General features: G+C 49.6%; 1 pseudogene; it reads left to right on the plus strand.

The window, feature by feature from the left end:
* Positions 1-8,970: 8,970 nt before the first annotated feature.
* Positions 8,971-9,119, plus strand: LOC138262551 (U2 spliceosomal RNA; annotated as a pseudogene).
* Positions 9,120-16,911: the final 7,792 nt, after the last annotated feature.

Genomic DNA, 16,911 nt, shown 5'->3' on the forward strand with positions numbered 1-16,911 from the left:
GAATAACGGACCTCATTTTGTTGGGGAAGTTAAGTATGTCCTGAAAGGATTAGGGATCAAACAGAAGTTCCATGCGGTTTTCCACTCACAATCAGCAGGGTTGGTGGAAAGGTAGAACGCTACTTTGAAGCTGAAGTTAGCGAAGATACAGGCTTCCACATCTTTAACTTGGCCGGATGCATTACCGTTGGCATTATTGTCTATTAGGTCAGTGCCACACTCTCAAACAGGCCTTACCCCCTATGAAATAGTATTTGGAAGGCCAATGAACATTTGGGGAGTTCCTAAGCCAAATACTGTATATGATGTACCTTGTGTCCTGATGAATGATTATTTGGCACAGTTAACCGGCAATTTGGTTTCTATTCATCAACAGGTTCGAGAAGCACTTCCTGACAGATCTACAGGTGAAGGCCATGAACTCCGACCTGGTGACCAGGTGATGATTAAGTCCTTTGAAAGATCAAGCAGCTTGGAACCAAGGTGGCGAGGCCCAGAGCAGGTGCTCCTCGCGACAGGGACAGCAGTTCGAGTGACGAACTGAAAGAATTGGGTCCATAGTACTCACTGCAAGAGAGTGCTACCTACCTTGGTGGAACCTGCTGTGCTGACCGATCATCGAGAGATTTTGACTACGGAGAAAGGCCGTGCTATATCACCTGACGAATCTGCGGAGTTCTTCCCGGACCATACGATTTCTGGAGTGTCGCGATATAATTTGAGACCGAGAAAAGAATCTGTAGTGCTGGGGAAAACTGGTTGAGCTACCGCCCTGGGTTAGTGAAACGGAGAGCCAATGTGGCAAGGGAGGGAGGGGATCAGCCATGCATTAGAGTAGTGACACCCGTCTTGGCCCGTGGTGAAGAAATCAATGGCTGCCCAGGGATAAGAGTTCCAACGATTCTTTTTAATTAATTTCTGGAAGGGTCGATTATCACTGTTGCTAAAATGAATAACAAAGTGATCATTAGTACTATGGGGTTTGTTGTTGTTTTGGTGGTTATGGCAATAATCACCCGGTTTGTTGAAAAGATGGCTCCTGCTCGTGAGTTTTTTGTTGCCACTACTCTAGTACCGGAGGGTCACTATTACTTTACGCTTCCCTATCATGAGCAGAAGCCCCGTCAATCGTACTTCAATAATACTTTCATTCAGGTGTTGCATCATACTCATAATGCTACAAATACTACTAACTGTTGGGTACGTGGAATGATGCCTGCGCATCAAAAGAAAGGAGGAACCTCTTTCATTCCTCTTCCTTTTTCACACAATGGTTCTTGTCAAGCTTGGTATACGCTTTTGTTTGCATCTGGAAAACGTACAGAGGGCGGACTTCTTTTTTGCCTTAATTAAGTATGCTACCAAGACAAAGATGGGTATCCCCAAGCCAAAGGAACTAAATGGGAATGGGAAGAGTATCAACCGGACAATGTTTCAATACCATATGTCTTCACAAATATAAGAGACTCTGACAAGAAAGAACAATTTGTGATTTCTGTTACAAAAACTAAAGCAGATTTATGTATATGTAGCATTGGGCGAATTCCAGTGGGGAGAAGCGAATGTACCTTGATTTTAACTATTGAGGGGGTAAATAATAGTCGTTTTACAGCTTCACATAATACATATTTTGTTTGTGGTAACGATGGATATTACCAACTACCTGTTGGGTGGTCAGGTGTGTGTTATGTATCTTTTCTATTACTCCCTGTGTTTTTGGCACCTGCATCATATCACCTAGATTTTAAACTATTCAATGACATCATTAAAAATAGATATAAAAGGACAATAAGTACAAATGAGGTAGACCAAACGGACACTAGCCTGCAACAATATGTTGATTTTAATTTAGGGTTGTTCTTCTTTGTGGGTGCTGCGTTAAACAGTAGGAAAGTGAGACGATTGACTAGGGTTGTGGAAGCTGTTACCAATCAGGCAGCTTTGGCACTTGGGAATATTACAGAGGAGCTCCAAATTGCAAGGATTGTAGCGCTCCAAAATCGTATGGTACTAGATGTGATATTAGCTGATCGAGGTGGTGCATATCGCATCATCGGTAGTAGTTGCTGCGTTTTCATTCCAGATCACTCACCTTCAGTATATGATGCAATATCTAAATTGCATAAAATTGCTGCAGAAATTCACACAGAGACTGGTACTTGGACTTTTTCTGGATGGTTTTGGGCTCTTGTTTCCGCCTGGGGCTGGATGGAAACTACTGACTATCCTGTGTGTAATGTTTGCAATATTTTCACATGCTGTATCTGTATTCAGTGTGGTCCAATGTTCTGCTCCATGTGTATTACTGCTTGTATGCCTACCAAAAGAGATAAATAAGGAAATATCTGAAATGATGAGCATAAATATACAAGATGAATATTTAGATTATCCCAGAAAGACGAATGTCTTCAGCTAATGCTGAAAGGGTCGTCTGTTGTAATTTAGTAGCGATTAGATTAAGCATTAGCAGAAGACATCCCGTATTTAGCAACTATTGTGAACATTTTGCGGAATCCATTTGTATTCATGGCAGCCTTTATCTCTGCTACATGCTGCCATGTGCTCGCCATGTGCTCTGTCCTACCTTTCTGTTAACTACTCTTGAAAATCTGTCTAGTGACAAGTTATATTTAGCATCTCCCACTTTCGCACATGCCCAGTAAGGCCTGCAGCTGTTAGTAATTAGTAACAGACAGGAATGTGTCTACTAGTCCTTGAAAACTGTTAGCCCCTCCTACCTGTTGACTGTGCATTTCCATATGACCATATGTATATAAGTCTTGCTGCTATAATTGTACCACCTTCTTTTTAGCCCCTGCGTGGGTATAAAAGGACCATGCTCTCGTAGTTCAGTGTGCTACTTCAAACATTGCCGAAGGGTGCTGTTTGAATTGTAGTACCACCTCTTGAGGTTTAATAAACTTTGTCTTTTATTTCAGTTTCTGTGCCGACTTCTTCCTATGTGGTCTGAGGACTTTGTGCAGAGAAGGGCGAACCCCTTGCACTAGTAGGCCTTGCTGAGGCTTACTTCGACACCACCTCACAGACCGGGTTCTTCCCTCCTGGGTTCTGAGCAGCTCAGTCCCAGGAAGGCAGAACAAAGCATTTCCTTTGGGAGGAGGGTGTTACACCCTCTCCCTTTGGAAATGTGTTACAGGCTGGGGAGGGGTAGCCTCCCCCAGCCTCTGGAAATGCTTTAAAGGGCACAGATGGTGCCCTTCTTGCATAAGCCAGTCTACACCGTTTCAGGGACCCCCAGTCCCTGCTCTGGTGCAAAACAGGCCAAAGGAAAGGGGAGTGACCACTCCCCTGTCCATCACCACCCCAGGGGTGGTGCCCAGAGCTCCTCCTGTGTGTCCCAGACTTCAGCCATCTGGTTTTCCAAGGTGTGGGGACACTCTGGAGGGCTCTGAGTGGCCAGTGCCAGCAGGTGACGTCAGAGACCCCTCCTGATAGGTCCATACCTGATAAGGTAGCCAATCCCCCTCTCAGGGCTATTTAGGGTCTCTCCTGTGGGTTTTCTTCAGATTCTGTTTGCAAGTTCCCTTCAGGAATCCTCTGCAACTACTACTTCATCCTCTGACCTCGGATCAACCGCAGCCTGCTCCAGGAACTGCTGTAACAGCAACAAAGTATCCAGAAGGGCTACTTTTCCTCTGCAACTCCGCTCCAGCAAGCAACTGCAACAGTTTCCATGGTGTGCACGCCTCGAGGACTTCCTGGCCTCATCCTGCAGCAGAAGGACCAAAAAAAACTCCCGTGGAGTGACGGAGTCACTTCCCTATTCGCCAGGCACCTTCTAAGTCAAAGACCGGTTCTCTTGGACTCCTCACCTGGCGATGAGTGTGCTCCTTGGAACACAGGTGGTGGACCCCTTCGACACACTGTCCTGAGGTCCTGCTGTCCCAATTTGGAGGAGTTAAGAGCTTGTCTTCCCCGAGTACGACAGTGCCCTTGTGCACAGCGTCGTCTTCACATCCTGAGGCCTTTGTGCACTATTTGCAAAATTCCTTTGTGCACAGCCTGGCCCAGGTCCTCAGCACTCTATCCTGCGATGCTCAACTCACTGAGTTGTTCTCTGGCGGCGTGGGACCTTCCTTTGTAGTGCTGCACCAACTGCATTTTACACCTCCTTTGTTCCCGTGTCCTGGGACTCCCGTGGGTGCTGTCTGGTCGACTGAGGGCTCTCTGAAGTGCTGAGAGCCCCCTCTTCCTCCTCACGCAGAGTTAAGGCCCCCAGGTCCCTCCTGGGTCCAGACAGTGCCATTTTGACCCAAAACATGACTTTGCCGGAGCCAAGGCTTGTTGGATGAATCCAGCGTCAAAACTCGCCTGCATCCTCCAACATCTCTTCGTGGGACATCCAGTGCATCACGCAGGAACCTGCTGACATCTTCCTTGGGTGCATTTCTGCAGTCTTTGTCCAACCGGGGACTCTTCTTTTGCACCCTCTTCTGGGTTGGCAGGGGCTCCTGTCCTTCCTGGAACTTCTTCCGAGTTCTGGACTTGTTCTCCTTCCTTTGCAGGTCTTTAGGTCCAGGAATCCACAATTTGTTGTTTGCAGTCTTGCTTGGTTCTTGAAATAACTCTAATCACAACTTGTAGTGTGTCCTAAGGAAACTTGCAGTACTTTACTCCTACTTTCCTGGGCTCTGGGGTTGGGGTAATTTACTTACCTTTGCTGTATTCTTACTCTCCCAGCGATTCTATACACACTACACTTGTCTAGGGGCGAATTTGTGATTTGCATTCCACTTTTAGCATAGGGTTTGTGTTGCCCCTAGACCTATTTTCTCCCGTTGCATTCTATAGCATTTCCTATTGTTTGCACTATCCTATATCTAATTACTTGCCTTATTTTGTCGACTAGTGTATATATTGTGTATAATTCTTACCTCCAGAAGGAGTATTTCCGCTCAGATATTTTTGGCCTTGTGTCACCCAAATAAACTACCTTTATTTTTGGTAACACTGAGTATTGTCTTTACTTCTGTATAAGTACTGTGTAACTATAAGTGGTATTGCATGAGCTTTGCATGTCTCCTAGTTCAGCCTAAGCTGCTCTGCTATAGCTACCTCTATCAGCCTAAGCTGCTAGAACACTACTACTTCACTAATAATGGAAAACTGGACCTGGCACAAGGTGTAAGTACCCAAGGTACCCACTACAAACTAGGCCAGCCTCCTAAATACTCTAATAGTGCTTCTGCTTCAGGGTGTTCCGGTTGTTGAAGACCCTCTCCCTCGGTATAAGCCCTCGCTTGCAGCTTGGGCTTATTACTCGAATTCATTGCTTTTAAGAGCTGGTATATCCCTCTGCCGTGGGTTATAAGGCTACAGTAAAGACCTACCATCTCAACATCCTAGAGTTCAGAGCGGTTCTTTCTACCTTTGATCACAAGGCCCTTGCCACAACCATGCCTTACGTGATGAAACAAGAAGGAACTCATTCAAGACCACAGTCTTTCGAGTCTCCAGCCAAATGGAAATGTGTCCTAGCAAGAGAAAATTCAAACAGCTGTCCACCTTCCATGCATTTAGAATGTAGAAGTCGACTCACTAAGTTGAACATTTCAAGAAAACTATGACAGGGTTCCAAACCATGAGGTTTTAAAAACTATTTGTTCATAGCATGCGTAGCTGTAGATTTACATGGTCTGCATACTCCTGCCATTTAGTGTTGGACTTGAACAATTGCAACTTGTTTTTCTTCCAAGAAGTATTTCAAGTCACAAAGTCTGAGGTGACAACTCCGCTGGTTTTGGATGCACATGGGCACTGACTGTTAGATTGTTTTTCTCTGCTATCTGGTTTGTATGTGAAAGCGTAACTTCCTGTGACAACTAGTTTGTTGGTTCCCTCAGTGGCCTTGGAGTTTGCTTTGATCCTGTTGCAAAGAGGCTTTTCAAGGCATTTCTTTCTTCTTACAGCGTCCACTCCGCTCCCTGAGACCTCGGTCATCAAGCTACCGATCTGCTTGGTCCTCTAGACCCACCCTCCAGCTGGCCATCTCAGCCCTCAGAGGATTAGGACACTCTCAAGGTGACTCTTGAGGAGATATGAAGCAGGTGATCTTCCGAAGATGCCGCAGTGCCATTCTAAACACCCCTGGGATGATTCCCACATGCCTTCACCAATGTTTGCCTCTTTCCAGAGTGCGACAAAAGTCACTGCAACTCCTGTTTAGTGCTCCGAAGCAAGAAGACTGATTCATCATCGGGACGTGATGAGGCAAATGAGGGCTGGAGCTGATCGAGGTAGATGGAGCGTCGGGTGGCACCTCTCCTTCCAGGAGTTCCTCCTCCTCTGGCTCCGAAACCTCGGAGTTCATTCTTCCTAAAGGAGCCCCATGAGAAACCTTTGCCACCCTGCAGGTGACAGCCCTACCGCTTTCAGGGCTGGGTTTGTTGTGCGGAAGGTTCCTTTGCGTCACCTCTGGTCTTTTCTTCTTTCTGAAAGGAGCGCCTGTTTGGCACCCATGATTTTAGCAGTCTGTGTCCTTAATCTTCTCAAGCATGCTGTCTACTTGAGGTCTGATCAGGTGCTCCCTGTCAATCTGCAAGTCGATGAGATGCTATTGTACCTCTGCTTGAACACGGAGCCAGGAGTGGCACCATCGGAGGATGGAGGTGTTCACTCCTCTGGCTGCGGTATCCACTGAATCCAGGGTACACCTGATAGCGTTGGAAATGGCGTCCCCTTCAGCAGTTCACCCCAGCACATGTTTGACGGTGTTGGTGCGGGAGGTGCTGTAAGGGCCCCTACCAGCAGTGCGCACCTCCGTGCGTGAGGCACGGTTGCCAGGAATAGCGTAAAAGTCGCCTTGTCAATGTGGAATGCCTCTACATGGGAAATGCATACAAACTGCAGCTGCAATGCCCCTGGCACCAAGGTATTAGTAAAAAGCCTCCCCAAACACCAGCCCATGAGTTCTGAATATACACACATTTCCATCTCAAATGCACACTTACATTTTGGTAAATGTACATTTTTTTCAGGTAACCAAGAGCTTTCCATTTATTACGCTGTGCTGTACACAGGAGAGCTACTCGGAGGTACCCGGAGAGCTACTTGTTGGAGAAGTCTGCCCGGGGCAATAAATGTCTCAAAGTCATGCCGGCAGAGTACTGAGGATTTCCATCCAAACGAACGACCATGAGTAGCTTATGTCCCTCAATTGAAGTAAATCCTGCAGCAAGGCAGATTGTTTAATGTATGAGGCTGATTGGAGCCTCCATGAACACAGAAGGCTCTCTCAATATGATGTATGCCATTAGCACAGCCCCCACCCCTCCCATACTACCCCCCCAATGCGTGCAAGACCACCTGATCCCAAATATGAATCTTGTTTCACATCTGGCAGTTGGAAGCTTCTGGAAGCTGTGGGTCCTGTGAGCTGATTGGCTGATGTTTGGATCACATACAATGATGTGGACGGGCTCTGCGTAGTGTTTGGTTATTTCAGTGTTGCCTGTAATTGTTCACTGCTATGTTAACAATGATTACTCAAGGTTCCCAGCCGGATGTCGGAACAATTCAAGCTCGTCAATCCATGGTAGGTATCAATGCTGAAGAACAGACTTACAGGTAAGTAATTCTTATTTTACATTACAAAGTGAGTAACATGTGCCTTTCTCCAGCCAATCCGTGGAGCAGGTTGGGCAGTGGCTCAGTTGCATCTGATGGTGGTAGACATTGATTTTTCCCGATCTGTTTAGCAGATGTCATCTGGAAAGACGAAAGGATGATGAAGACAAGAGTTCTAGACCAGTCCTTCCACAGGCGTCGGGCTCCAGACACACATCTGTTTGCAGAAGGCCAGAGCAGAAGCGATGCCTGCAGGCCGCTCCTACTGGATCGCACAGGGTGCTCTGCGGATAGATTGGTCAACGAGATTTGCTTACGCTTTTCTCGTCTGCCGATTCTGCCACATGTTGAATGAAAAAATGCGAAATGTGTCAAGCGCGAGCAACACGAGTATCTGACAGAGACAACCCGCCGCAGATTGCTTACCTTGGAATTCTCCCCAGGCGCCAGACTGCAATCTGCGGCTAGTCTGCGTCTCTACCAGATAAGGTGTTACCGAAGGTAAGTAACTTGTCTGACGGTGATTTTTATTTTTTTATTTTTACTACCCCAGCTTGGACTTGTCAACCATGGCACTACCATCCGCTAGACATGTCTGTGGGTCCATTTAGCCAACAGGCTGATTGACTAACAGACCCAAAGTGCAATCACTTGTTCTAGTGTCTGGCCACTGGGGGCCTGGAATTTGTACCGTCCTGAAAAATATGGGCATTTTTAGGGAAGCATGTAGCCGGAATAGCGGGTCATGTTATACAGGTTAATGGAAGCCTTTATCGAATGACGGTCTCGCAATCCATGTTAATCCGCTTCAGGCATCAGTACAATATCTAATACAAGTTTATTTCACCTATAAAAGTCAAGCTTTTTTTTACACGTCAATGCAGGTTCATCCTGCTGCTGGTGTTGTCTGGTGTAGACCCCACAACCTGTCATAAAGCCTCAAGAGGATTATTCTGCCAATGGTGCTTGCGGCAATAGCGTGGGGTTTCATCATTATGCTTACAAGTCTAGTGGGTTTACCTGCTGCGCACACTACAGTTGACATGGAAGTTGTGTTTATAGTAATTACATCACTGGGCAGGCACCCCAGTTACAAGATTTCTAGCACAGATGGTCTCTCCTTTCCACTTGAATCAATCTATAGACCTGCCAGTATTTTTAGAAAACTCCAAAATATCGCAGCGATATCCTAATTATAAGGGAGCAACAGTGCTTGTATCAGGTAACAGTCCTTTAAGTGACTTCTGTGGAGCAGGTTCATGGATTTCAGATGACACATTTACAACACGTGTGAGGATACAGAGGAGTGACTAGTGCATCACTAGGCTCGCGCTCGTACGAAGGTCTGCCTCTTCCCAGCCTGTGCGCTTGGCACAGAAAGAAGTCACTTCTCTGCCTTTTGGCTGAGATCAAGTATAGTATGTGTTCCATCAGATTGAAACCAATCATTGGCAGGACATTAGATAATTATTGGATCTGCAACTTTGAGGCAAAATACATTTGCATTGTATATGCAAATGTGTGCAAATTAACCAGACAAGGCCCACTCGTCTCTACGTGCTGGTGCCAATAGGGGCACAAAATAGAAACCCCTAGGACCGCGTGGCCAGCTCTTAGAGCATGGGAAAGTTGCACTCCCTATTTCTTCTTTGTTCTTGGCGTTTGGGGGCACTGATGCTGGAGGCTTGACAGCCCTCCGAACATGCTTCACAAAGCTGCCAGCACTCAGACCTCTGGAGAGGGGATCCATGCTTGGGTGGTAACACCTATATCCTTCACCTTAGCTCGTGGAAGCAACTGTACAGTGTTTCTTGCCCTGCAGGCAGTTGTCTGCGGGGAGACACCCCAGCTACGGAGGTGGTAAACCCCAGGCGACAATGGTAAGTGAGCGGTAACCCCAGTTAGTACCAGTGGACCAAGGAAATACCAATAGATGAAAGCGATGGACACTCGAGTCCCAGTTAACGTCATTGAAGGTGTCCCCCAATGGACTTCCTGAAGCCCAAACCCCAGGGGAAGGGCAGCCAAGGCGCAAGTAATGGTCACCCCTCAAGAGAGAGCACCAGCACTGGGGGAGGGGGCGGGTCATTGAGGTGACATTAAGGTACCAGAGCCAAATAAAGGGTGACTGGAAAGCGGCGTCACTACCAAATTCGAGGGGAAGGCCCAGGCAGGGACCAAACAGGGCAACACCCCTGAACCCTTCAGTGTTTGCAACCTGACCCATAAGTCTTGGAGGACCTGAAGAGGGTACACCTGAAGGTCAACAAAATGCCGGAACCAGGAGCGGATGAAGATGGTGCGTAGGAAGCCATTGAGTGGGTGGACGTACCGGAAGTCTCTGCCGAGATCTCCATTGAGATCAAAGAAATAGCAGCACCGGCAACTTGAGGCCTGCAGGCGGCTCAGCACCCTGCGTTAGAGTAGCTCAGCCCAACCCCCTCTCCCCACAATACAGCAGTGGACGCATGGGACATCTTTTTGGTCTGGAGGAAATGACTGCAAATCATCTGGAGTCTCATTCTGATCAAGGGGAAGCATATTACCACCAAGAGGGTTACTGAGCACGTCAACGGCAGAGTGCTGGTCATGGACGGCTCATGGTCCCAAGGGCCTGTTAGACTCATCAACGTCTATGCCCCATGTAGAAGAATGAATGGTTCGAGGTATTCAGGGTGCTCAGGATGCAGCTTGTGCCCTCCAGGACCATCCTGATGGGTGATGATTTCATTTGCTCAGTAGAGGTGCATGGCACACTGGGTCAGACTCTGTGGGGATGGACGTGCCGTTGAGGCTGTTGGTGGAGATGATAGGTGAGGTGTCCCTGTGGGATGCCATTGGGAGCATGGGACTGAATGCCAGGAGCTTCTCCTGGAGCAGGCCGGACAGATCTGTGTGTTCACCTCCTCAACTGTAAAGTCTGGATGAGGCTTCATGGTTGCCGCCCACTTCTCTGACCATAGAACAGTCAGCTTCGAGGTGGAGCCTACAGGGAAGGTCCCCGCTGGCCTTCGGTCGTTGAAGCTGAACTGCTTGTTGTTGGAAAATGCGGAGTTATTGGCAAACCTCAGAGTTGCGTATGTAGAGTGGAGGGACCGGCGAGTGGTGGGAATGGGTGAAGGACAGGTTTCTGAATTTCTTCCAGGATCCAAGCAGAGCTGCGGCACGAGAAAAGAAGGGTGTACTCAAGAGGCTGCAAAGCAGACTGTAGCAACTGTACAAACTCAAGCTCAAGGGATGGGACATGGATGATGAGCTGGAGGAAACCCGGAAAGGACTCGCAGAGCACTTCGGGGAGGACTCTAGGAAAGTCATCTTCAGGATCAGAACAGAGAACATCAAGAAGGACGAGAAATGCAACTCCTTCTTCTTTAAGAAACTTCACTCAGCCCACACCCCGCTGGTAGAGTTTCGGGACTCTGAGGTAAACCTCAAAAGTAGGAAAGAGCAAGTCATGAGAGCAGTGACTGACTTTTATGGCAAGCTGTACTCACCAAAGTTGTCGGAGAGATCAGAGGAGGACAGTTTTCTAGAGGGCATCTTGAAGACACGGGTCTGGAAGGAGGAGAGAGGCGCCTTGCACCCTGGAAGAGCTGCACTTGGAGGCTATGACCTCCAAGAGAGACAAGACCCCAGGAAGTGACAGTCTCCCAGTGGAACTTTATGTCAAATTGTGGGACCTGATTGGGCTGGACTTGCTGAACCTCTCTGAGGAATTGGTGGGCAAGGGTATTATGCCGCAGTCCCTGCACAAAAGCATGATAACTCTTTTGTATAAGTAGAAAAGAGGGAGAAGACTTCAAGAACTGGAGAATCATCTTGCTCCTCAATGTAGACTCCAAACTCCTAGCAAAGGTAATGGGCAACTGCCTAAAGAATGTAATTAAGATAGTTCACCCTGACCAGATCTGCAGGATACCGGATCGGCAAATCGCAGACAGTCTGGCATGGTTTGGGACATGACCAAGTATGTCACAAGCCGAAGGTTCAGACGACCTTGGTCAGTCTAGGCCGGCAAAAGACAGTTCATGGGCCAGACACTCCAAGCACGGACCGGGCAGTGATATATGCAATGTGGTGATCACAAGGTCTAGAGATGTCCGTAGGACGATGTTGGTTAATGTATGGAAAACCAACTCCTTCCCTGTCCTGTCAGGTGTTAGGCAGGGCTGTCCACTCTCACCTCTTCTTTTCATTTGTGTTATAGAGCTCCTCACGAAATGCTCCAGATAGAACATGAACATTAGAGGAGAGACATTGCTGGGGAGCAACTGGAAGGGCGAAGTGAAGTGCACCCTAGATGTGGATGATGTTTTTGGTTTGTGTGCAGACAGGCACTCCGTGAAAGAACTGGAGAGGTTTTACATCAAGGGCCATATTTATACTCCGTTTGCGCCGAAATTGCGTCGTTTTTTTTGACGCAATTTCGACGCAAAACTAACGCCAACTAACGCCATATTTATACTATGGCGTTAGAGGCGAATAGCGCCAAAGTTCCCGGAATGTGCGTCATTTTTTAGCGTGAACCCCTTCCTTGCGTTAATGATATGCAAGGGAGGCGTTCCCGTCTAAAAAATGACTCCCAGGCCTTTACGTGGTATTTATACTCCCGGGCAAAAGCGACGCCCGTGAGTGGGCGTTGCTAAAAACGGCGCATTTGCGCCGCTTTTTAACGCCTGGGTCAGGCATGGCGTTAAGGGACAAGTGGGCTCAAAATGAGCCCAGAGTGCCCTCCCCTGCCCCCAGGGACCCCCCCTGCCACCCTTGCCCACCCCAGGAGGACACCCAAGGCTGGAGGGACCCACCCCAGGGACATTCAGGTAAGTTCAGGTAAGTTTTATTTTTATTTTTTTTAATAATATTTTGTGGCATAGGGGGGCCTGATTTGTGCCCCCCTACATGCCACTATGCCCAATGACCATGCCCAGGGGACAGAAGTCCCCTGGGCATGGCCATTGGGCAAGGGGGCATGACTCCTATCTTTACAATGATAGGAGTCATGTTGATGGGGGATGGGCGTCGTTAAAAAATGGCGCAAGTCGGGTAAAGACGATTTTTTCGACGTAACCTGACTTGCCCCATTTTAAGACGCCCATGCGCCATTTTCCCCCTACGCCGGCGCTGTCTGGTCTACGTGGTTTTTTCCCACGCAAACCAGGCAGCGCCGGTCTGATTGCGCCGTCTAACGCCATTCCATAAATACGGCGCCCGCATGGCGCTTCAGAATGGCGTTAGACGGCGCAAAACTTTTTGACGCTAAACTGCGTTAGCGCAGTTTAGCGTCAAAAAGTATAAATATGGGCCCAAATTTGTAAAGGCGTCAGGAGCGAAGATCAACAGCTCCAAGTCAGAAACCCTGCTGTTTGGCCACTGGACCCCTACCCGAGACCCACTGCCACTCCCCATCAAGAAGGATTTCCTGAAGACCCTTGGAGTCTGATCGGTGGAGAAGGTGCGGCGGAGAAGACATGGGAAGTGGGGACTGATGAAGACAAAACAGAAGCTGGGGATTCTGGAGCCTCTGCAGGCTGATGTTAAAAAGGAAGTCTTTCATCCTGCGAAACGGGACCCTGTCAGTGCTCCAGTACTTCGCTAACGTGTGGCCGGTGCATCCTCAAACGGCCAAGGCTGTCACAAGAATGATCTTCTACTTCATCTAGAACTCCAAGATGGACAGAATGAAGAGGACGGTGATGTTCAAGACCCACGACAAGGGAGGCAAAGGGAGTGCCTGAAATCACCACCATCCTGAGGGGAACCTTCATGTGCCACTGGGTGAGGAGCACCCTGAGGACCGAAGATGAAAGCCATACCCGCTTTCTGATGGCACGCTTCTTCCTGTTGCCAAAGTGGAGGCACCTCGGATGGGCAGAGTGGGTGAGCACCATCCCCCACAACTGGGGTACCGCATGGTTGTACAAGAGAGTAGAAAAGTCCACCAAGGAGTTTGTTCTGCTGGCTACCGCCCCAAATCAGTTGACTCCAAAGATCGTCCAATGCCAGATCCATGTGAAGGACGTCAGCGAACCAGTGGGTGCCCTCCTATCTGCTACGCTGACCACGTGTAGGAGAAGGTGGCCTCCAAGCACCTGACCAACCATCACAAGGACATAGCCTGGATGGCCATCCAAGGAGGTCTGCGAGTGAAAGCTGTCATGCATGTCAAAGGGCTCAACCGATCCAAGTCCTGCCTGAGAGGATGCACCACAGATGATATGTCCTACCATCTCTTCTGGGAATGCACCTACACCCAAAGCCTGCTGATGGCCTTAAGTATGGAGGTTGGGGTATTGATACCAACAAAGTGCATCACAGTGGATTCAATAATGTATGGTCTGTTTTCAGGGGCGCGTTCACTCGGAAACCTCCAGGACTGTTGGAGACTCCTGTGTTGTTTTAAAGATGTTCTTCTGTTTTCCATAAACCGACTGTTAGAAGGGAAGATGGAGACTTCGATCCTGGCCTGCCGGAAGATGATTCACATCCTCCTGTGGGACTACACAGCAATGGGCGGATTGGACGACAACATCGATGAAGATACTTGAGGGCCCAAATGGGCCACCTGCCATTTCCTGGTGGGGGGAGGGGTCGTACTAGAGGGAATACAAACCTGTTGCCTCTTTTCTCTTCACTCCAGGAACCAGATGGCGACCTGGGGAGGAGGATACAGATGAAGACAGGTGTAGTAAATGTAAGGTGTTGTATTGTTTTTGACTAACGTGTCCTTTTTTCTAAAATGGTAAAAGGTCAAAGATATAGCTTGTACACATAGTGTCAAGTTTGTTACCTACGACTTAGAAGTAGTTAGGTCTTCGTGAAAGATGATGATTGTCAATATCTGAACCAAACACAAAAAAAAACAACCAAGCTGCTTCCTTAAGTTAAACACTCATTGCTGACCTCTGAGAACTCAACTTGAAGTGGCCGCTGAATGCACTGTTCATGCGCTGCGGCTGTTTGTACACAAGCCTCGTTCAGGTACCGGCAGAAACTCACGGGTGCATCCTTTAGTCTGAGGGATGGTGTAACTGCCCATGCACTGCTTTCTGCCTCTCTGAACTCTTCACACATCTTGTTTAGAAGTATGGACACGGTCTGGACTGGGACCATTCCAGGCTCTGAACCTGGTCAAACAGGGCTGCCCACAGGAGCCAGGCCTTTGTAGCACTCTTTATGTCCCGGTTGTCAGTCAAAACACTCCTACCAATGGGTCATGTTTCCCCAGGCTGCACGCGTGGGCCTAATGGGTCATGTTTCCACAGGCTGCACGCGTGGGCCTAATGGGTCATGTTTCCACAGGCTGCACGCATGGGCCTAATGGGTCATGTTTCCACAGGCTGCACCCGTGGGCCTAATGGGTCATGTTTCCACAGGCTGCACACCTGGGCCTAACGGGTCATGTTTCCACAGGCTGCACGCGTGGGCCTAACGGGTCATGTTTCCACAGGCTGCACGCGTGGGCCTAACAGGTCATGTTTCCACAGGCTGCACGCGTGGGCCTAACGGGTCATGTTTCCACAGGCTGCATACCTGGGCCTAACTGGTCATGTTTCCACAGGCTGCACGCGTGGGCCTAACGGGTCATGTTTCCACACGCTGCACGCGTGGGCCTAACGGGTCATGTTTCCACAGGCTGCACGCGTGGGCCTAACGGGTCATTTTTCCAAAGGCTGCACGCGTGGGCCTAACGGGTCATGTTTCCACAGGCTGCATACCTGGGCCTAACGGGTCATGATTCCACAGGCTGCACGCGTGGGCCTAACGGGTCATGTTTCTACAGGCTGCATACCTGGGCCTAACGGGTCATGTTTCCACAGGCTGCACACCTGGGCCTAACGGGTCATGTTTCCACAGGCTGCACGCGTGGGCCTAACGGGTCATGTTTCCACAGGCTGCACGCGTGGGCCTAACGGGTCATGTTTCCACAGGCTGCACGCGTGGGCCTAACGGGTCATGTTTCCACAGGCTGCACGCGTGGGCCTAACGGGTCATGTTTCCACAGGCTGCACGCCTGGGCCTAACGGGTCATGTTTCCACAGGCTGCACGCCTGGGCCTAACGGGTCATGTTTCCACAGGCTGCACGCCTGGGCCTAAAGGGTCATGTTTCCACAGGCTGCACGCCTGGGCCTACCGGGTCATGTTTCCACAGGCTGCACGCCTGGGCCTACCGGGTCATGTTTCCACAGGCTGCACGCCTGGGCCTACCGGGTCATGTTTCCACAGGCTGCACGCGTGGGCCTACGGGTCATGTTTCCACAGGCTGCACGCGTGGGCCTACCGGGTCATGTTTCCACAGGCTGCACACCTGGGTCTAACGGGTCATGTTTCCACCTGTCTGCACGCGTGGGCCTAATGGGTCATGTTTCCAGAGGATGCACGCCTGAGTCTAACAGGTCATGATTCCACAGGCTGCACGCCTGAGCCTAACGGGTCATGTTTCCACCTGTCTGCACGCGTGGGCCTAATGGGTCATGTTTCCACAGGATGCACGCGTGAGCCTAATGGGTCACAGGAACTGATGATCTGCGTCCTGCGTGACTGGCACGGCTGCTTGCCAGGGTCAGAGCCCTGTGCATACCTCACTCCTCTGTGGCTCACACCATGGTGTGGTCTGTGTCCCTGCACCGTTTGCAGCCCAATGTGGTGCACACCATTATCTGATTTGTGTCCGACACCGGCTACACTTCTGTGGTGTGGTCTGTGTGCCTGCACCGTCCAAGCTCCGGTGTGGCACTCACCTCCGGGTCTCTTCTTATTTTTGTGCAGCAGCAAATGGATCATGTGAGCTGATGCACCCAGTGTTGGCATGGCCCTGCAGGGACCTCTAGTGGGAGCAAGGGGCACGGTGCAGGGGGCAGTTCTGGAGCGGCCTGAGTGTCCTACTGACCCCATGACAAGGGAGTGAGAAGCAGCTGCTCTTGGCACCCTCGGACCCGGGGCAGATAGCACCATGCCCAGCAGGACACGTGCACCAGCTGGGGGTGTGGAGCCCCTCCAAGGCTCTGTGGCTCCCTTAGATCTAGCTCAGAACACCAGCCCTGAGTCATAGGGGTGTGCTTGTGTGGCATTACCTCTTGGCGTGACCTCCCCAGCCAGGGTCCAGGGATGAGGGGCATCAAGGAGGGCAGGTAAATCATTTCTGGAGCCCGGCCCTCCAGCTGCTGTCCTGAGGCGAGGACTTTGAGATAGCTCTTTGTAATCTTTGGAATTTATACTGGTGCCTCTCTTCTAGCGCTATGATGCGTTTGAACAAATGTCTGTGCGCTCTGGACAAAGACATAGATGAATTCTCCACCCATGCTTCCTGGATTACTGCACACACC

Source organism: Pleurodeles waltl, chromosome 10 (assembly GCF_031143425.1).
Source record: "Pleurodeles waltl isolate 20211129_DDA chromosome 10, aPleWal1.hap1.20221129, whole genome shotgun sequence".
In the NCBI taxonomy this organism is placed as follows: domain Eukaryota; kingdom Metazoa; phylum Chordata; class Amphibia; order Caudata; family Salamandridae; genus Pleurodeles; species Pleurodeles waltl.